We start from the raw sequence: 22,168 nt of genomic DNA, 5'->3' as shown, positions 1-22,168 counted from the left end.
AACGAAAGGGAGTCGGGGGGGAGGAAGTCGCGCCTCGGGAGGGGGTCGGGCGAAAGGTCAGGTGGCGACAAAAACGACGGTTAAGAGGAACGGAGCCGAGGCGTCCAAGAGGAGAACAAGGAGTAATAAGGACGTTTAAGGGCGGTCTCTAGAATTGAATTAATTAGACGAAGGCGCCGGGACGAGGATGGCCCGGGTGAAGGGGGAGGCGGGTGAGGCCCGCAACGAAGCACGCGGGGAAGGGTGGGGAGAGAGATCAGACCCAGAGGAGGGACGACCGGAGTGGGATGCCGGAGGGAGCGGGAGGAAGGGGGGCGCCGAGGAAGAGGGTTTTGCGGGGAGCGAGATAGATAAAGACGGAGAGGGAGAAAGTGAAGCAGGGACTGCAAGGGAAAGTATGAAAGAGGAGGAAGGTGGCGAGATTGCGAGGGAAAATACGTTAGGGAGGAAAAGATAGGGTCTCAGGATTCTGGGTGCTGAGGGATCGCCAGAGTCGCGGGGGTCGACGAAAGTTAAGAGAGAGGAGGGAGGGGACGGATGGTGGAGTGTCGGTTTCGGTCCTAGTAAGGAAAAAGTGGTTCTCCCATAGGGGTCGGGAGGGGGGGGAGGGCAGGGAGGGCAGGGAGGGGATCAAAGGGAGGTGGGGATGGGAGGAGCCGGGTAGAGAGGGAGCGGGTCAACGGAATACCATGAATTCCCAAGTCGAGCTTCCGGCCGTGTAAGGGGACAGTCGTATATGCGCATGGGGGCTTTGAGAGAAGGAGAGAAGCGAGGGGGAAGGGGCGAGGGCACTTCTGTGACCATGAAAGGGAAGAAGGGAGAGTAGATAGTAAGCGATAGTGACAGGGAGGCGGGGAGAAGGTTGGGAGCGCGAGCGAGCAAGAAAAAAAACGTTAAAGAAGACGAAATAAAGAGTGAGGAGCCAAAGGAAACGGGAGAGAGGAGGATGAGCAGAATAAAAACGTTGTATAGGGAGGAGGTGGTGATGGTGGCGAGATAAGAAAAAAAGGGAGGAATGCGACGGGCTAGAATGAAATTTTGAAACGGGCTGCGAAGTTGAGGCGAAATAGGAATGAAATGGGAGTTAAAAATAAAAGCAAATGGGCATGGGCAGGGCGAAAGAAAAGGACCTCTGTGCCTGGAGATTAGTAAAATTTGCAAGGTCGGGAAATATACTCTTGGGTACATGTGACATCTTTAACAGCATTCTTAATCTTCGCTCTAACGTTCTAAAGTCATGTTCAGAATCCCTGAAAATGTGTGAAATTCATTCCAAAATTGCTGAAAAATTTCGCAAAATGATACCTGTAGTATTAAATGCTATCAGTGAATTTCATTACTCAGTGAGTATATGTTTTCAGCACATTATTTACTATACGAAGGATTTTAGAAGTATCTACTAACCGGATTGAGAGTTCTTGCACAGTCTCTAGTAATTGGTTAGAAGGTGTGTAGAAAGCGAAGGACCAAATAATCACCGTGAATAAATGGAAGAGAACATTTTAGAGGGGAATGTTACAGCGAAAGAGAAATTTTATGAGAAAAATTATGCAGCAAAGTTTTGACGGACTGTTTCAAAGAACATGTTATTAAAATTAAAGATTACCTATATAAAATTAATATTCCGCAAATAAAGTTTCGAATTGTTAAATCAAATTTCTCCATCTGCCGAGATTATAAGGCCTTTAAAAGCATACGAACCGAGCTTGGTCTAGCAGTAGTACTCCCCCCGCTGAAGAAAATTCTGCTAGCCATAAACTATATAAGTGTACTTATCGAGTATTTTCTAGTACTTAAAGCTAGTTGAGGACCGTATCCCCGCGGTTACAACTGTTTTTGTAATTCTCAGATATTTCATTGGCAAATGATACCCATCATTATTATAGTCACAAGCTTGTGGGGAGAGATCTGAGAGGTAATATGTACCCCGTCCAGTTATTGATTTTTCTGCAAAGCAAACACCACCAAGGAGCCTTGAGACCTTTGCGTGCTTAATCCGTGTGGTTTGAAGTCGCTTAGAGACGAGGAAAATCGGAAGATACTCATCGATTAAATCCTTGGACTTCGGTATAGCCGATCCGATTCCATCCGTACCACTGAGCTATGAAAATAACGTGGGTTTATCCAGGCGAATAGATATATTTATGTTGTTTTTGTGCAGTGAGAGCGAAGTTCTCGAAGGCATTTAAACAGTTTGCACACATATTTTCCGCGTTTCTTCGCCAACCCCATTTCATCCGGGGGAACTTTCACCGATCTCGTTCCCCGAACGGAGCTCTCCCTTCCCTCCGCCACGGCTTCCCTCCTCCCACCCCCTCAGTCCCTCTCCTTTTCCGACCCGCTTCCCAAAATCGCCTTCTCGTTTCAACGTGCCCCCCCCCCAGCCAATCCCCCCCACCAATTCCCTGCAGTCTCGCCTCTTTTCTATACTCCACCCTTTCTCCTCTTTTGCTCTCCTTGGCACGATGGGCACTGCGGGAATGAATTAGTTTTATAGACGTTCGATTTGCCGAGTTTGACACACCCCTAGCCTGCTTCCGACATTTAAGACACAGTTTTCAGCAAATCAGGAAGAAATATGAATTGAGTTATCTGTCTTGCTCCAAGGTAACATTCGGGTGAAATGTATGGAGCGATCCAGGTTCAAATCTGAGTGTCGACTCTGAAAACACCCGTGTGATGTCAAATCTGTCTGAATACGAGTATCTTTCCTGGAAACCAAAGGTAAGGACCCACGGTAAGAAGAATTGAACAAACCCTTGCCCCGAATGATTTAATATCAGAAACTATTACGGGGATATAAGAATTTATTACTAATTGAAGGGATAAATATAAAAGTTTTGGAACGACATGACTTTTCAGGCCCATCGCTTTCCGTTTGAGAGTCATTTCAGCTGTCCGCCTGGCTTAGTTAGCATTTCAGCTGTCCGCCTGGCTTAGTTAGCTACTCTCAAAGCTCTCAGAACCTTGCCTCTCTCCTTTGTGCAGCGATTCTCTCTCACTCTCGCCATCTTTCCCCGATAAAAATTATTCCCTCGCTCATTCTTCCTCTATATCTCCATGTTTTTCATCGGTGATTTAGAATAAGGTGCATCTCTTTTGCAGACCCCGGTGGCGGCGGGGTACCGTTCTTTCCGGGCGGAGTATTCCTCCACCTAGGGCCTGGGTGTTTGTCATTGTCTTCAATGTAATGTTAAGGGATCAGGTGGAAGAAGGGACCAAATGGTCTCAACTTTACCCCTATAAATATGTTAAAAAATAAATTGGAGAAAATTTACATATTATAATTAAAGGGTCATAAAACTAATAATCTTAACCTCTTCAATTCTTTAATAATTACTCAAACTGGAGATATGGCTGTTATGTCTAATTCCGATTAATGTTACTGAAATCTTCACTTTGCCATTAAAATTTTAGATTGTAGGTTTTTCAACGCAAACAGATTTAAACGGAAGATCGGAACTCAACGCCTGAAAAAGGCATATAATATTTTTAACAAAAATGATGAGTTACGAAAGTTGAGACACGTCGGAAAGTCTCCGAGGCAATGAAAGTTACCCTCTGAGTTCACTAAAGCGACTGACTTTCGCTCAGTTGAGACGCACCAGCGTCGTCCTGTGGTGCGTCGACACGAATTCCATCGCCGAAGAGCAGCAGAGTTTTCGCCGCTTCCTGGGAAATGATCCGCAATCACCTAACACCATGACTACAGGGAAGGCTCAATTCCTATCAGAAGGAAGCGTGGTTCGAAGGAGGTTTTCGAGGGCTGCCAACTTTTACGGCTACACTTCTCTCGCCTAGCAGCGAGCTTTTTCAGGAACGCACGCCGAGACACGAGGGAAAATAGACAAAGTTCGTTTAGTAGCCACGTAAGAGGAGATTTCATCACCGACTTCACGCAGCCTACTGCTCGCCAATAACTGCACTTGTGAACTGCGAACGGCATTAAATTGCTTACAGGAATACAAACAGACGACAGACATCAACAAAGAGCTTTTGGAGCCGACTTGCCGGGAAGCATTTACGAAGATATCCTTTTGAATGTCTTTCATAGTTAAGCCAAGCTCAACCTCGAGGATAAGTGAACAGATGTAAGATGGATCCAGGGTCATAAAACCCAGAGATATTCAAGGGAAAACTTTTGTGAGATAATTGTTCCGTCAAAAAAACAGTATTTAATCTAAATTAAGCGGAGAGATCACCTTGCCAGAGGCCCTCAAGGCTGTGTAATTCACAATTTAAAGGACAATAAGTAAGGAGACAATTCCTGCCCTTGTGGCACCCGCGACTTCCCAGGAAGGTGGAGGATAAAAAAAGAAGTCATCCGGGATCGAATTCGGACCCTTGGGTCATTGGCTGAACGATGTCTTCACTGTCCATCCTCTCGTCTCCTACCTTAAAATTCGATCAGTGGAACAAATTAATGTTCTAATTCCATTTTTTACATCTTCGGCCCCTTTTACCCATGGAACGAGCCATGAATGAAAATTTTTATCTGGTAAACACACACAAATTTGCATTTTTCAGGAACACGGCACCTCTCCACACATGTGATGCCTTCACGAAATGAGTGCCGTTGATGCGCTGGCTTTCCCACCGCAAGCTGGCTCGACACCGGCTGGTCGAGCGCGGCCCTGCGGTCATGACAATTATCGGGAAAGACTTACAAGGGAAGCCATTTAAGGATATCTGACAGGAATTCTCCGAAGTCCTGGATTTGTGACCTCTGAGAACCTGGTGTGCATGCGTACGATAGAGGAGACTATTCCCCTCGCTCCCAGAAGTACTGAAATGAATACGGTGCAAAATACGCTGTCTATTCAGCAGAATTACGGAAAAACAATGACAACGAATCTAAATGAACTTTTAAATGAAACTTCATTGAACTCAACGTGGAGAATTTCAGAATCACAGTTTAAAAAAGTGTTGCCTTAGATAACTTATCAAAGGAAACGCTTTTAATTTCAATTTTGAATTTTCACTTTGAATCTCATCGTACAGTAATTCTTCAAAAACTTACTCATCCATATTTACCCCCAATATTTCAAATTTTGGAAATTAAGGAATGAAAATTAGACCAAATGAGCAGCTACACCACAGCCGATTCCTGCAGGGTCTTACGAATTCACCTCGAACACCATCAAGATGGCCTACCACATCTAGGCCTACCAAATACTAAGCTCCATTCTCCATTTTCATTGCTGACTGATCCACTTATTCTATTTAACTTTAAGATACGAATATTTTCGTGCAATCCGCCGTGAAGTTTACAGGCAACAGCGATGACTGTTGAAATCGGCTATTTCATGTGACTGTTTTTCCTCAAAAAAGTTTCATGCAAAAATATCAATTTATATTTTGAAACTTAATAAGTTTTCCTTTAAATTTTACGGTTTAATAAAATAGCTTAGTAGAGAACTGGGATTTTTAATATTTATAACTTATTAGGCTAATGCCTATTTTGGGGCATATTAGAATTCATATTATAATTAGTGCTACGATTTTCTTAGCATTGATCAGATAAGTTATTATACTCTTGAAATTTTCTTAAAAATGTGTCTGATAATCAGGAAAAAAAGTAGAAATATCAGACATTAATGAAGGTAAGGAGGGAGGTGGAGGGAGAGAGCGTGGAAAAAGTAAGGAGGAAGGATGAGGTGAGAGGGACAGGAAGAGGGAACAAGAGGGGAAGAGGGAGTGAGAGGCCTAAAGGTTTATGTGGTATGGCAAGTCTGATGATTTACACTCGTTTAATGTGGCGTGGAAATTTTGTGAACATAGAAAATTTTGTGCCGCAAGACAGATAGTGAAGTAAGGTACTTGCTTGAAAAATATTAATATTTCTGTGGGGTGAACGGCAAAAATTAGAATTCTTTCAAATCTGGAATATTCCACCTGGTCATATTATTCGTAGAAATAGTAATACCGTATAAATATATCTAAATCATTCAAGAAAATATTTTATTTAGACATTTATAAATCTTGTAAAGAGAATAATATTAATACAGAGTCCACTATAGAAGTAATGCGCATTCTCCGGAAAAAATAGATTAATTGATCGTACATGTACAAATGCTTAAAATTCTTCAATACTCTCTCCCCCTGCATCAATGCACTTGCAGAGATGTGTGTGCCACCCCTGGAAGGCACCCTGAAACTCCTCTAGACGGGAATGCCTCTCAGGAACGTTGAGTTGGATGTTTTCCACGGTCTCCTAATGCTTTTTTTCAGCTCTCTCTTCAGTCGGGGAAACAAAAAAATTGAGGGAAGCCAAGTTGGGACTAGGGACTCGGGATTTGCTTCGGCCCAGGAAGTTTGTAACAATGAAGGACGTGTGGCTGGGGATATGTGGCGCGTGGCTGGACGCTTCATTACGCATTGTTACAAAGTAGAAAAACACACTTCACGCGGAGGCACGTCTTTCCACCCAGGCAGCTTGGAGCTTACTTGTGATCGGCTGCGTTGAAAGGGCAGACCCCTCAACACATTTCCCGACCTGTTTTACTGCGCTGCCATGGATAGCCGCGTAACAACAAAATCATGCGCATTACTTTCATAATGGAACATTTGCATAAAGAAAAAATAGCAAAAGGTTTAATCTGGAGCATTGCAGCCCATGCCGCGTATCTGGGGATGCTACGCTCCTCCTCCTTAATTTACGCAAGTCGACATGAAAATAACAACTCTTCCATCACTTCATGAGTTGGAATCGATGAGCATTGATAAAGCCGTGGTAGGTTGGCCGATATCGTGATGCCGACGTTTCGAAATGATGCTGGCCCTACTAACCCTATTGGCCCGGAATATGACGAGTTCCAACTTTTCAAAATTACCGACTGTGTTACATGTACTGTAAATTTTTTTTGATCTCCTGAGGATCAAACATGATACCCACTAGGGTTATCATCGAGAAACTACTTAGACCATGGAACATGTCGAAAGTTTCTCGAACACAAAAAATTCGTGAGGTTGAAAGAGCCTAAAAGCATCAGCAGAAGTGGAGAAATGCCTATAGCCAAGAGAATGACGATTTTTCCCTGACTATAAAACCACTTCTTAAAAGACGTATGAATATGAAAAAAAACATCCGACGAACAATTCGACACGAAAAGAAATGTGCTTTGGAGGGGCTTGCAGAATAGCAAAGAAATGCTAATGTAATGTAGGACCGGGGTCATGGAAAGAAGAGGGACTTTATTTTATAGAAAAACGCGAACTTTGCCTCCATCCACAACGAGTGGTGCTGACGCAAACATGAAAAGGATTTCATTCATAAACTCTCATGAAGAGAGACGAAAAGAATGTTTGGATAAGGAAACAGATAAAAGAACGAAAACATACACAAATAAGGCCAAAATACTACTGATAGTATCGTTATATTTTGTGTAGTATTTTAAAAGTTAAATTAAATTAAATAATTGACGGTGATATCAGGTAAGAACAAAGGAAGTTTACTTTTCTTTCTATTTTGACATTTTTTCTAGTATAAATTAACTTTGTTTGGTCTATCCTCATTATACAGGAGAGAAATATATTGCTAATAATTTACGGATTGTAAACGACCCGGCAAAACAGTGTGTGTGACTCATGGATGATGACAATAGTAAGTAAAGTCAAAAGAAGAAATCATACCATGATCTCCTATGTGCTTACAGCGCATAGTCATAAGAATTCTTCGCTAAATAATAAGAACAACAAATATGTTTCAATACGTGGTACAGTATACTTTCAACTCAAAAATAGTATGTTTGGTGACCACTAGGAAGGTTGTTGTTTCTCAATTATTTGCACTATAATTGCCAAAATAAAATATTCCTTTGCCAAGAGAATAAAAATCTTTGTAAATTATTTAGTTTTATCATGAAACAGCTATGGTTTCAATAAAACATGCATATTACCAGATAACTACTAAAGAAAGTTAATAATTTGAGACTGCGAATCCTTGATGTTTGGCTGTGAGGGCGATTTCGCGGGGGCGCCACTTGAATGGGGCCAGCCGCGGAATGAGCGTAGTCAAGCACAACCTATCATCTCAACGAAGGCGTCGAAATACGCCAATAAAACGAATGCTATTTCCACCCCTCAGGATTTATAAAAATAGTTCTTTTTTCTTCAAAGCTGTTTTTTCTTTCCGCTAAACGTATATCTTGTTTCAGCAGCACTTTGACCCCCGACGTATGGCTCTGGTGGGTGAAACAGGAACCAGATTAAAACATACATGAATACCTGTGTTTTCTCGCAAAGTTGACCATTTTTAGTGTACGAACTCCAATGTCTCTCAAATTTCTAAAAAAAGCATCTCCCTCTACGGTTAGTCCTGCGGTACGTTTACATTGGGAGAATTATTCTCCTTTTGCTCAAATCAAATTTCAGTTGAAAATATCAGTTCGACACCTCTATCGAGAGAAAGACTAATTCCGAAAGCCTAGAGGAAAGCAACATTTTTCCCCTATGGACTAAGATAAACCGAGTAGCCAAATTTGATCAATAAAGCAACAAACTCGCTCTAAAAGGGCATTAATATGAGTAGTGAATGCATTTTGTGTGCATATTTTCATAGCTTTGTCAAGATAGATGAAAACACGTCCAGACTATTCTCATCCTGGCTTAAATTAGGAGCGGTCCCATCAAAGCGTACAACTGAAGAGGGAACCTGATGATCCCAACCTTGCCCTAAATGAAGATCACTTCTATAACAGTCGATTCGTCTACGATCATCTCAAGTTTTTAACCATAACCACATGCGCCCTAAGCTTTGCTAATCTCTAATTTTTGATCAGCCGCCGGGAAGAGGTAAATCGCCGCCATCAGTCGGAAAATTAGTCCGTCCCACCGCAGCAAAAAATCACACGCTGATATCTTAAGTGGTTTCAAACGTAGATTTTAAAGCACCAAGAGAATAAAATTCCACCCTAATTACGACCAAATTGCAATCCCGACGAGCTGAGGGGAAGATAGCCAAAAGATTCGTGGGGAAAAGGCGGGAGAGGCGGGTAGATGAAGTGGGAGCGATGGGGCGACGGGACCCGCTCCCGGGCCTGCGCGGAAATTGTCATTTAATGCTGCTTCAGGGAGAAGAAGTGCGCTCATTTATTGTTTATCGGGGAGGCAGTTAAGGGGCCGAAGCCAGTCGCGCGGGAGCACTTTTTCAGCGAGGAAGGTAATGGATGAGGGCGAGAGGAGGGGAGTAAGAACGAATGAGAGAAGGGTGAGGGAAGGGCTGGGTGGGAAGGAGGGCTCGTGGAGGGAACGAGACCACTACCTGGCCGGCGAGTGAACACATGGTCCTCCCTCAATTCCTCTCATGCACACACAAAAGAGATATGTGTGTATATACATACATACATATTCATACACACACCTAGGTGCATGTTCACATGGCGGGGGAGCGAAGGAAGCAATGCAGTGAAGAAGGCTGCGGTGGCGGATGAGGAGGGCCGCATGTAACAGGGTATGTAGTAAATGCGGGCGAGATTAAGGGGAGGGAAGGAAGACCTGGGTGGTTGCGGGTAGGGAAGAGAGGCCAGGGAGGGAGGGAAGTGAAGGGAGGGCGGGGGACGGAACGGATGTGGATAATGGATTATAGCCGTTAGTGGTGGAGATGAGGTTCTGCTTCGGAGGGGCAAGGGAGGAGGGTGGGCGGGGAGTGGGGTCGGCGTTGGTTGCGGGGTGATTAAGGGATGTCCACAACTTGAGTTAACGGAGAAATTAAGACCGCGCGTGTGTCGAGAATCATTTACGCTTCATATTTACCGAAAATATTCTCGGTAGGAATCGGGTCAAATCCCAAGACTCAATTATGTAGAGACACAAGTGAATGTGACCTGTATTTTTCCGAATCTATGAAATGTGATTTGTTGGCAGACCTTCATGATGATAGTTTAAATAAAATTTGCTGTAATGAAATTCCTCAGATCAAAAAATTAATTTTTGAGTGGGGCTGGGAGAATTAATGAAAATTAGGCCGGTTCCACTTGACACGGTTACATTCTTTGGTGGAGTGTCTATCTGAAATGCGATTTTACGATTTTTCCATAACATATACATTGTGAAGTTTATTACATAAAGTTAGCATTGGTAAAACAAAAAGGATCGAGTTTTTGGAAGTGTATAAAGGCTATGGGAGCATTTACCAGAGTTAAGATAAGTAGGATTCATAAATTATAGCAGTGCAGTTTTGAAATGAAGTGCTGATTTGAGAAAAACAAATAAGTATGTGGCAGGGTTGGAATAAGACAAATTTACAGGTAGCTGGGGTAAATTCTAAGGAAGAAGTAAATAGTGGACGGTGGAGATTCCAGGGTCTCACGTCGGTGAGAGGGCAAAAGGGAGGATGGGAAGAAGTCTTTTGGACGACACGGAGCGGGTTGGAATTTTTGAGTTGCAGAAAGAGGAAGACGAATGGTATTCGAAACGTTCAGAAGTATTTGGCCAGCCCTGTATAGATGTTGGCTTCAAAGGACCGTCAAAAACTGCCCGTACACCGGGAAAGACTTGAAATAAATGAACTAGTTGACAGAACTTGAAATATTGGTGATCATTTATTATTTAAGATAATTTATTTTACGTTCCAGTATTAAAATATTAGGGGGAATGACAGTCCTGTGAATAGAAATCTGAGATACTGAACGGAGGGCCCTAATGCGATTCTCGGGGAAGCCTCTGGGTATCAGTTTTGCCTTAACCGCGTGATTTTTTAAGTGCCCAGTTCCCAGATCTTGCTGGGAAATCATGGGTGGTAAAGGGAGAGGAACTGGCCCTTCTACCCTGATGTGTGAATTTCACACGCCATTGGGCTAAGTATTGAATGAGCTCTACCCTCATCTATCAAACCAACCTTCGGGTTGATGAATGTGGATTAAATTATTTCACCCCGATAGGATTAATTGGTCTCTGATCACTTCCTCCTTCCTTGCAAAGTTCGTATCTTCCATGCTGATCTGTGAGGGATTTTTTATGATGTGATGATAGGCAGAAAGTAAGATAAAGAAAGTATTTTTCCACTACTACCCTTAATTCTGCTACTTCTGAGTTTAATTTGCCTAGTTTTTTGTTGAAGTTCCAGACCCCAGTTTTTGCTGATCATATCAAACAAGTATGTGATACTCTTATAACTGTCCGGAAGCCACAGATTATTCCTTGTGCTTGTAATAAGAATACTCGTGACTCTTGCGATCAAAAATTTCTTTGCGTTTTCTTCATTTTTTGATATTTTGTCTATTCAATCCATTTAAAAGGGCGAATAGCGTCAAAATGAAGCTTTTTAATTCAACAAATAAAATAAATTTAAATTGTGACCTAGTTTTCACTGCGGTGCAGCGTCATTAGACCTGATTATGCTGCACCGCAGTTAAACTTAGGTTGCACTATAGCTTATCTTATACGTGGAATAACAAATTTTTATTTTGATGCTATTCATCATGAAATTTTTCCACAAATGTTCGCCTGAAGCGATTAATGACATGTTGTTTGTATTTCACGGTTGCAAGGTAAAAGAGACACCAGGGATTCTAATCCTAAGTATCGACACGTATGATTATTGGCCTGGGCCCTAGTATCCATGGCAAGGGTATCCTAGTCCCAGTCATCAAGTGTCGCCGAGTGCTTTGCGTGCGCGGGCATCTCGAGTGACCGCCAGCCAGAGAGCGAGGCCGTGGGGAGGAGGATGAGAGAGATGGATGAAGTCTCGTCGCTGAAGGAGTGCTTCTGCACGGTGGCGGGAAAAGGGAGAGTAGAGCGGTCGAGGGGGAGGAAGTGGTGCTGCGGGACGTTCACCTGCACACAAGAGAGGCCTCCCCAACCGCCCTCCTGGGGGGGTTGGGAGAACAGACCCTCTTTACTGGGACGCCGCACGAGGAGGGGAGGCGAGAGGAGAGTAAGAACGGACCTTGACTGTTGCTGACTCACCTCCACCAGAAATATAAAAAAATTATTTAAAAAACCCCAGGCGCGCGCGTGTGTGTAAGGGGGGGGGAGGGTGGGACGTGATATTTGAGACGCTTTGATATCGAACTAATTGCCAAGCGGAAAAGACATAAAAAGGCTGATTTGCGTGAGCGGAATTGCGGTCCTTGGTGGAGATAATGGGCGCCCCGGTGTAATAACAGTGTCATTTTATGGGCGGCTTTTCACTCGCTTATCCGCCAATTTTGGAATAAATTTTATCACTGCATTAAAAGAGACCCCTGCAGTTTTATTCCACGTATATGGCCAAAATGTGTGATATTTTCAAATTTTACATTGATTAGGCCGTTATTATTTACGTGCCGAACTATTACAATATCCCTCATAGCAGTTTGGAAATCAGCTTTTAAATAAGAGCTAAATAAGTGCACCCTGTGTGGTTTTCATCGCCACGTTATCATTTAAAATTATTGCTCTCATGGACAATATATTTCCTCAGTATTAACTCTTAATATGTTTAAGGGAGGGAGATAACTAATTAGAACATTCAAATGCAGTGCCTTTAACTGTATTTGTGATATGACCTACATTAAACATAAATAATCAATGTGTCTGTGCTGCATACTTGTATATAAAATTTCAGTATAAAAGTATTTTGTTTAAATGAGCATTCTGAAATATGCGCTCAAAAATATACTCTCGAACATTAAGAGGGTGTAATTATTTATGACTTTTATTACGAAGGCGATGCTATTGAAGAAGTTTGTCCATGAGCTAGATGTTAGAGTGGCAGATGAGAAAGCATTCAAATAGCTCCAAAAAGGAGAAGAGATGAAAATGGATGCAACATAGAGACAAGAGAGATACGGTAAGTAACGGCCTTAGGTAAAGTGTTTGCAAAGCACTTGAGATGATGATTCTGTCGAGAGAAATCCTGTTTGACTTGCAAATATCTCGTTAAGTTTTAGGGTCATATGCAAGTAGGTACCCCGTGATAAATAGAAATTGTTCTATCAAATTAAGTAACTTTAGTAAGAAATAAATACGAAGATCAGAGTTTCTTACATTGCGTGTACACGTAAAAAATATTTGTAGTTTTCATTTGACTCACCTACGCATGTGACTGACATGAGTTTTGATACAATACGTTCCAACTTATATCGCAACGTCTAAACTAAGATATTGACTTCAGGTCAAGTGAAATTCTTTTCCTCGATGGGAATTTAATTATATTAAACCAATTTAACGTAACCAATTTAATTATATTAAACGATGTTTACCGACTTCTAATGTTAGCGTTTTATAAGCTATCTCAGTACGCTACATTTTATTTTTCATTGCGTTATGTGGTATAATTCACTAACATAGTAAGTCAAAGGGGAAGAGACTGACGTAAAAAGAATACGATCACTTCTAATGTCAAAAACTTTCTGCCGACATTTTCTATGTTATATAATAACTAAATACAGAGGATATATTTTTATCACAGTTAATCAGCAAGGAAAGATTACGTGGAGAAAGAAACAGAGTACTGCTGGAGAGATGGTTTAATAATAACGAAGATTTGGTTTAAACACGATAATAGACTTAGGTTAACTTGAAATATTCCTGTATGAAAAACTTGAAAATTAGAGCATCGTCTGCATATAGTAATAGAAAAGCTATACTTACCATGAGGTATGCGTAATACGAGGAAAATATTAATAGAACCAGAATATATTCAGGGTCGTTGGAAAAAATGCCCATAAAAGCTTTATGATAAAAGTACTTAGCCGGTCATTGTAGATGTAGAAAGGAAATTCGTAATAGACGAGGGGAGCCTGGGCCCAGGAGTACTAGTTTACCAAAGAGAAAAAGTATTAAGGGAGATGAAGTCCAGCAAAGTGGTAGAAGTAGATAATATCCCCATGGAATCACTAAAGAGTTTTAGGAAAAATGGAAAGAAGACACTCTTTGAGCTTATCTGAAGTGATTATGAGAAAGTAACATAGCCTAAAGATTTCCATTGGTCAAATTTTTTCTCAAACTCAAAAAAAGGGTAAAGCAACCGTCTTTGAGGACTGTAGGATGGCACATTTAATGTCACATGCAGCAAAAATAGTTCAGGAAAGTTTGAATAGAATGATACTAACTAGTGCAAAAAAACTACCTAGACGAAGATCAGTTTGGGTTTCCAAATGGGAGAGGGAAGAGTGATGCCATCTGAGCAATGAAAACATTAGTGAACAGGAACATCGATTTGAATAAGGATGTATTCCTATGCTTCGTTCATATTGGGTAGGTGTTTGACCATGTCGAATAGGTAAAGTTCATGGAAATATTGCGGAATATGAGAATAGACAGGAAAGTTAGGAGACTCATTCGAAATTAGTTCATGAACCACAAGGCAAAGTTGAGTCAGCGGAGAAAAATCGGGATGGACAGTATTAGCTAGGGGGTGAGTCCGCGTTGCCCATATTTGATGGTACTTCTCAATACATGAGCTGGGAAAATGCCAAGAGTAACATGGAACAGGCTTGGAATAAGGATAACGGCTGGGATGTATTTAGGTTTGTACGATAAATGATCAAACAATAGTAAGTCAGACCACCAAGGGATTGAAGTTATGATTGAAATAAAAGGAAAATACGTTTATTGCTTACAATGAAATAATTTTAGAGCATAAAAATCATTCGCCCTGATTGAAATTCGTATCCAAATCCCTCGACGTCCGGCCAATTGCTTTAGGCAATTAAGCTACCGAGACATTCTCTAAACTTCGAAATTTCGGAGTCCGAATCCCGGTCAAGGCGAATGATTTTAACACACTGACATTGTTGCATTGCAATGCGCATCTTGCGGATGACTCCGTTAAAAGTTACTGTCGCAGTTTCTTGGACGTTTATTGCTCAACACACTTAGTGCCTTTGGTGCCCAATTAATGGCACAAGTATGATTTCACTCTCTTAAGCCCGGAAGATATAAGGTTAATACCTGTGATCAGATTTTTCTCTCCTAAGGATAAACTACAAAAGTAGCTCAGATGTCTGCAACAATAATCAAATAAACCGCAATAAGTACGTTATAAGTACATATTTCCACAATGATACATAAATATTTTCAATCATATACACATACAAATAATTTATATTATAATTAAATAAGGTTTTATGAGGTTACTTTAATAATTTTCTTTGATACCAGGTAGTCGAATAATTAATTTTTAAAAGTGCCAATGGTTTTTTCGCATTTGATTTCTATTGAAAATATCTTTCTGAGATAAATGGAAGAGACCAAGAAGAGCTATGAAAATTTTCTGTTCCATGAGAAGCTATATGGGCTGCAGGGGTCACTTCTGGTTTCAATGGTCCCAAATGAAGCACGTTTAAATGAATAAGTCCATATGTAGGTTCCTAATTAAAGAATTTAAAACAGAGAAAAGTAAGCAAGTACTTAAAGATTTTATTTTTCCCATTTTCTATTTGCCAGGGGGTGAACTTCTATACTGAGCAATTAAAGAAGCTAGCGCAGTGGTACGAAAAATGCAAGGAAAGGGAAGGCGATTACGTAGAACAGTGAAGGAGATTTGTATGCTTCCTCCACCACTTGCTTTCGCAAAGTTAAAAGAAATGCCAGATCGAATGATTCGGGCATCAGGATATGGATCCGCATTTAAAAAACCATATTTTCATCTCCAAAGGATGTTTGGGTCAATGGACTCATTTTAATGACAGATTGGCTTAAAGGTTTCACACAAGAGTACCTTTAATGACTGATATAGACATTACGGATGCATTTAATTGCGATGATATCCCAAGTCGAGCTTGCTTTGCGTCATTAAAGCGTTTTTCAAGGACTGAGACTTTAGGAACAAGTTTTCGGTTTTCAAACACTCAAGCGAGATGCTAAGGGAAAAAATTGAGTCACCCACCTTATCTAGAAGTTTTGTGTGCTCTTTTCAGGAGCTCTTCAATGCCGTGAGCGTATCCATAACATCGCGCCGGTCCACTTGGAGTTGTTCGACTCGGTCGAGTAGTTCCGAGAACCTTGCTGAGCTGGTGGCGGCGGAAGTGATGGCGCATGAAACAGTAGGGTTTTCTTGGGCATACATCCTGTCCCCGTGAGATTCCTTGGCAGACGAGACAGGCCTAAATCTTCCGAAGTTCATCTAGCGCCCAGCAAGTCGACCTCCGACTTCGAGGCTCGTGCGGCATGGCAACAGGCATTTCATTTTTTGCAGCTATGATACCGCTGGCTAATTTTGATGGGCTCACTTTTGGAAGTATCCTGGAATTATAGAAACTTGAATCAAAATAAAGAGTGAAGAACACCACAAGTCCAAATCATGAGTTTGTTGAGGAGAAGCGACAGGAAAACACACATTTCTCCTTCGGACACCAAGAGGGACTATGAGCGATTTGGGGGCTTTAAATGGAAGAGGCATGGGAATCATGCTCTTGAGAAAACAAAAGCGAAGAGATTATTCATAAATAGAGGAGCTAGGTCAAACACTAAAGTTGAAGGGAATAAACTAAAGCGGGTGAAGCAATTTCTAGATAAGGGAAGAGGCACGTAGTAGTGGGGTCATTAGGGGAAGAATGACGCTAGTCAAGGATGCACTTACAAGAACAGAATGGACAAGCATATAACTAAAGGTGCTATGATAAAATTAGTAACGATTTTAATATGGATCATAGACCTTTATGGATGCTAGACCTGATATTTGAGTCAAGAGAATGAGCGCAGATTAAATTCTTTGGTAAAGTTAGCTATAGGTAAGGGCTATTACAAAATAAGTTTGATTGCACCCGAAACTAAGGTGGTACTTAGGATCACCCATAAGAAGATGGAGGAGAGGACAAAATATTACTGAAGGGATTACCTGTTTTGTTACAGGTAGGGGATAGGCACGGGCGAAGCAATAGTAGTAAAGAGGTCCGTGATACAAAGGGTCATAGAATATAACCAGGATAAACGTAGTTGTTTTAAACGAAAATTAATTTCCTTATCACCTACCGTTTTAGAATTCGATTGCCTTAACACTTAAGGTTGTATGTTAAAAAGTAGAGAAAGATTTACTTATCATATCATTTAGTGAGCATAAGTTGCTACAGAGTCAATTGCAATGCTATCGGAAACGTCAAACACCAATTTAAAGGGATTCGACGCGACGACTTTAACGATCACATGTGATAGTTTATTGTTGGAAACCTGATGGAAATGGTCCGTTAGATCTTTATCATCTGATGTGAAAAGGACGACTTCTGACGTGTTACGTCACAGATATTTTACGCCCATCATAAATTATCCTGATACACGCTCCTGCATGAACAAAATCTGAGAAGCGACAATAGGTTTCTTGAAAATGATTGATTGAACTCTCGTGCCACGCATGGGGCCGCTCGCATCCCACACGCGAAGGGTTCCAGATTTTCCAAGACCGTACGCGAAGCGCAAGGAGGGGAAGCGGGAAAGAAAGGAGGAAGAGGTAGAGAGGATATGGAGCTGCAAATTCGCAGGAACAAATAGAAATCACGGCCAGAAATCCCGACGAATAGCCCGAGGTTTTTCCCCCTGGTCGAGCTTGGCACCGAAAAACCTCTCCCATCAAAGAATTGACGCTTTTGCTATCGACAGAATTTCAAACTCGATCCCACTTAAATGCTACAGATCTATAAATAGGACTCATTATGAATCTGCTAAATGAATTAAAAGAAAAATAATTTTTAGTGTGAAAAGATGGATTGACGGAAGACAGAGCATTTTGCCAAATGATCAACGAAAATACTTACACAATAAGTACGCTAAAGAAAGTCTGTAGTTTTATCCATCATTTCTAATGTTGGCAGTAGAATAACATTATTCAAGTTTTCATATCAAATACTAAGTTATTTAATAAAATTGCAATACCATAAAAATGTGGTTATCCCGTGAAATGCGAACACCAAAGTCCCATAATGACCGTAAATTTAAGCACCTACCGTGTCCTTAGTATCTAATTATGTGCTTTCTTTATTTTCTCTTATTATATGGCATACACGATATATGTCTATACACATAAATGAATATTATTGGTCTGGAAAGGATCCCTAATTAGTCACTTCCCTCCTCTCCATCTTCTTGTTGAAGGTCCTGAATACATACGAGCACGCAGTGCATACGAGCTCGTACGCACGTGATATCACATTTTTTGTTCTGTATTCCTTACATTTGGCTGCTTTTTCGTTTTCTGGAGGATCGTACCCTGACCTCTCGAAATATTCCGACGAAATTCCTCCCTTTTTAATGCTACGAATTATTCCATAAAAACTCTTCCTTCCATTTTTTCGTAATCCTTTAACTAGCTCCGCGGGAATGTTGTCTACCCGCATAGCCTAATTTGTACTCAATTCCCATAATGCCCTCACTATCAAGTTAGCTTGGATCTAAGCTATCATCATCTACGTCAAATTGTCTTTCTATGTCTGACCTTACTGCTCTGATGTTTCAACCCTAAAGTGCATCTACCATTTTCCATATCCTCGCAATGCGTCTTCCACCACGTTTCTTTCACTCTAGTTGTATCACACCTCAATTTATTATGCCTTGTCTGTCCATCTCTGTGTTTCCGTTTTCACAACTCCATCTCTTGTCTCTTTTACCGATCATCTCGTTCGAAATTCAAGGTTTTCTTGTCCTTTTCCTATTTACTGTTTCTATGGTGTTGTTTGCGGCTTTCTAACTCCCTATTTTAAATATGTTCCCATTTTTCATCAATGCCCAGATCCATTTCTACTCTCATAATTTTTATTCAGCCTGCCGGAATTCCTTTTTTATCGTCCCCATTAATGCCTACATTCTCTGTCATCAGGCTTCTTCGCGCTTTTATCTTTTTGAATCGGACGTAACACTTTTAGTTCTAAAAAATCTGAGTCCACGTCCGCTCTCGGAGAACTGCCAATTTATCTCGCTTTTCCTAAATTTGTGTGTAGCCATAATATACACTACCTTATTGATATCTTCTTGACTCCCCCGGAATTTTTCATTTATACCTATGTCTTTCGTGGTGTCTAAACCAAGTGCTCATTATTAACCACTGTGTCCCGCATATCTCAATTGCTTTCTCCCTTACCTCACTACCACTTCTTCCTTCCACTATCTCACCCGTTTCAACATCCATCACCATCAAAATCTTCAATCCAAGAGCTCCAGCAATTATGTCCTCTTACTGATCGTATACCTTGTGGGTCTCTCTCCCTATTATTGGCGTAGGTATGTCGACCTGATCTAGTTCGTTGTTTAAGTTTTTACTTCTAACAATAATATCTATTAGTAATCACTCACTTGCTCTACCGTTATTATGCTTCTTCCTACCTTTTTGTTCAAGATTACTGCCACCACCCCTAGGTTCTCTTCTCCTTTACTATTTGTTACTCTATAACTATTGCTCTAGTAGTCGCCACTATCTTTCCATCACACCTCGCACAGCCCTAAAATACAGTTTCTTTATTTGCTATCTTCATTGTCCGCTTTATACTTAAAATTTCCCTCTCCTCAAGATCCTAGCATTCCAAGTCCACATTACAAACTATTAGGCCCTCTTGTGTTTCTTCTAGGTTGTTGCTGTTGATTTGGCATTGAAAAGATTTCGTGAGATGGCACCCGCGGAAGCTTTACCTATCCCACTGCTGGGCACGTCACATGGCCCAGTGAGTTGAATCCCGTAGTTGCCAGAACTCATACTCTGATAGCTGTCCGTAATTGATCCGTGGGAAACAATTAAAGCGGTTTTCAATTTACTTTTTTAATACTCATTTTACCATGACACCATAACTCAAATCCTCACTGAGGAACAGACGTTGTGCAATCTATATTTCATTTGCCGATGGTATTGGTGGCTCTACCAGGAGAAATTGTGATGCATTCGCCAGGAGATCACTAGGTGTCATCAGAACGCACAAGCCCCTCTATCACGCCAGGTTTATAGTACATGGCTAGCGATATAAATAAATAATAATCATAATTATGTCATGCGCATAACCCAATTTTGATAAAGACGTATTCCATTTTAAATTTCTCAATATCCCTCAGCACTTCCTCCAACGTAAATACTCGGAATCCTTCTCTTTAAAAAAATCCGAAAACATGACAACACATAGGCCCTAATATTCCAATCTACCTGAACATCTTACACTTTTACTACATTTTTCCCTGGAATAGATTCCTTTAAATCCAATCTTTAGGATGTATTTCCATTTCCAGGCACAAAAAAATAATTACTATAGCTTTTCCTTCCTGCCTTCTGTTATTTATAGACGCCCCGCTAACTTTCCCAACCTTCCTCTTAACCTGTTGCATCTCCAACCACGTAGTCTATGTGCTGCATGGTAACGAACCTTTTCTACGAAGCACAACGTACCAAACCCTTTCACATCCGACTCATAAAACCATCATATTTTCTTCCATGTCAGTAGTTTTCCGTGGCTAAAAACAATCTTCTTCATTATAACGTCTTTGATATTTGTTAGAAAGTTTCAAAAAAGGCCTTACACCCAAGCACCGACAATCAAATGAAAATTAAAACCCTCATGTGGGCCTGCTTACGGCTTTTTGTAAGGTACCGGCACTAATTACTGTATGATGTCCAGTATTTTCAGACAAATTAGAAATCACGGGTTCATATCCCGGATGTGTTATATTTTTCCATGCGTAATTACCATGTAATATAGGTTTGAGAAGGGCGCAGAATGAACATTTAACTTTTTCATCTTTACGTATTATTCCTAATCTTCGCGGTATTTTGGGGATCACTTGATACTTCCAACGGCTTTGTAAGAAGTATTTTGAATGAATTAAGCATACATTTCTTTGGCATTTAGAATCGAAATAAATTACCATTCATCTTTTCTTTTCCACACTATAAGTTTAAGTACGTGCACTAATATGGGTGGAACTTCGATCAAACAGACATTTTCCCTGGGAGGAAATTTCACCGCGGGTATGCATAACCCATATTTATTTTTCCGATTACTGTCCCTATTTAGTCCCACCCCTGCCGCACTCGGATTACCCCCCCCCTCCCACTCCCCTCCCCGGGAGCCTCTCTGACGTTTCTCACGCGCGGGCGCAATCCACGCACATCTTTGAAGCCGCATTCGGGATTAACGTCGCGCGCGCACTCATCCGGGATTCGGGAGGAACAGGAGATTAAGCCGTGTTTAGAATTTTACACCCTTGTTACGTATGCAACTCCCGTGTCACCGTTGAAAATCTTTATGCCTTAAACGGAGGGAACATGAATGCAATACGACGCCTATAATTCCATACTTACGACTCCGCCAGCTTAAAAATCAATGCTAACTTTGCCTCTCTTCCAGACGTGCCCGAAATTATTCAAAACTGCGTTTTCTTTTCTCTCTCAGGTAACCTCGAATGGGACGAGATGCTAATATCACCTTGCTTTTGCTTCTCGCTGCTGCAGAAACACCGCAACGCTAATTAGCTAGGATATTTTAAATTTATATCATAATAAACTAATTAGCTGAACAGAGTGAATGTAGTTTTGAGAAACAGAAAATTCTCTACTCATTTTAAATAAAATTCCCCAGTTTTTATTTTAGCTCAATTAAATGAAACATCAGAAAATATAAAAATTATAATAGATTATGCATAAAAATTTTACAAATAAGAATTGCCCGATTCGAGAGGATAACTTTTTAATTTTGAATAGGTTTCTCTAGGGAACAAACGGTCACTGCAATTACACAAAAAATACAGCTTCACAGCTCACGGTGTTGGACAGGTTAAAAAAAAAACTATTTGGTGATTCTCTTTGTCATGTGCAATGGAGAAATTCCGCTACTTAGAATCTGAGCCACCCTTCCTTATTCATTAAAGTTTTAAATGCCAAAAATTGTACCGGTAGCAATAAAACAAATTTCCGATACTTGGAATAAGTATTATGTAGAAAATGATATATTTCTCTCAAAAATATGAGTAGATAATTTAACCACTTGTCCTTCGCGTGTGCTGAAATTGAGTAATGAGAGTAATTTAGTATAAAGATGATATGAAAAAAATTATTTCAATTATGTTAACATTTCAGTGTGTTCAAAAGTAACAAAAAGCCATAGATATATAACACTTCAATAAAAACGCACCATCAAACATTAAGTTATATCTATCTATCCATATATAATATATATATATATTTATATATATATATTATATATATATTTATGCAGATATATTATATATATATATATATATATATATATATATATTTTTTTTTTTAAAGTAATCTACC

The sequence above is a fragment of the Hetaerina americana genome, unplaced genomic scaffold (genome assembly GCF_022747635.1).
Source record: "Hetaerina americana unplaced genomic scaffold, ioHetAmer1.1.p SCAF_14, whole genome shotgun sequence".
Classification (NCBI taxonomy): Eukaryota; Metazoa; Arthropoda; class Insecta; order Odonata; family Calopterygidae; genus Hetaerina; species Hetaerina americana.
The sequence above is the reverse complement of the archived record's forward strand: the minus strand, read 5'-3'. Positions refer to the sequence as shown.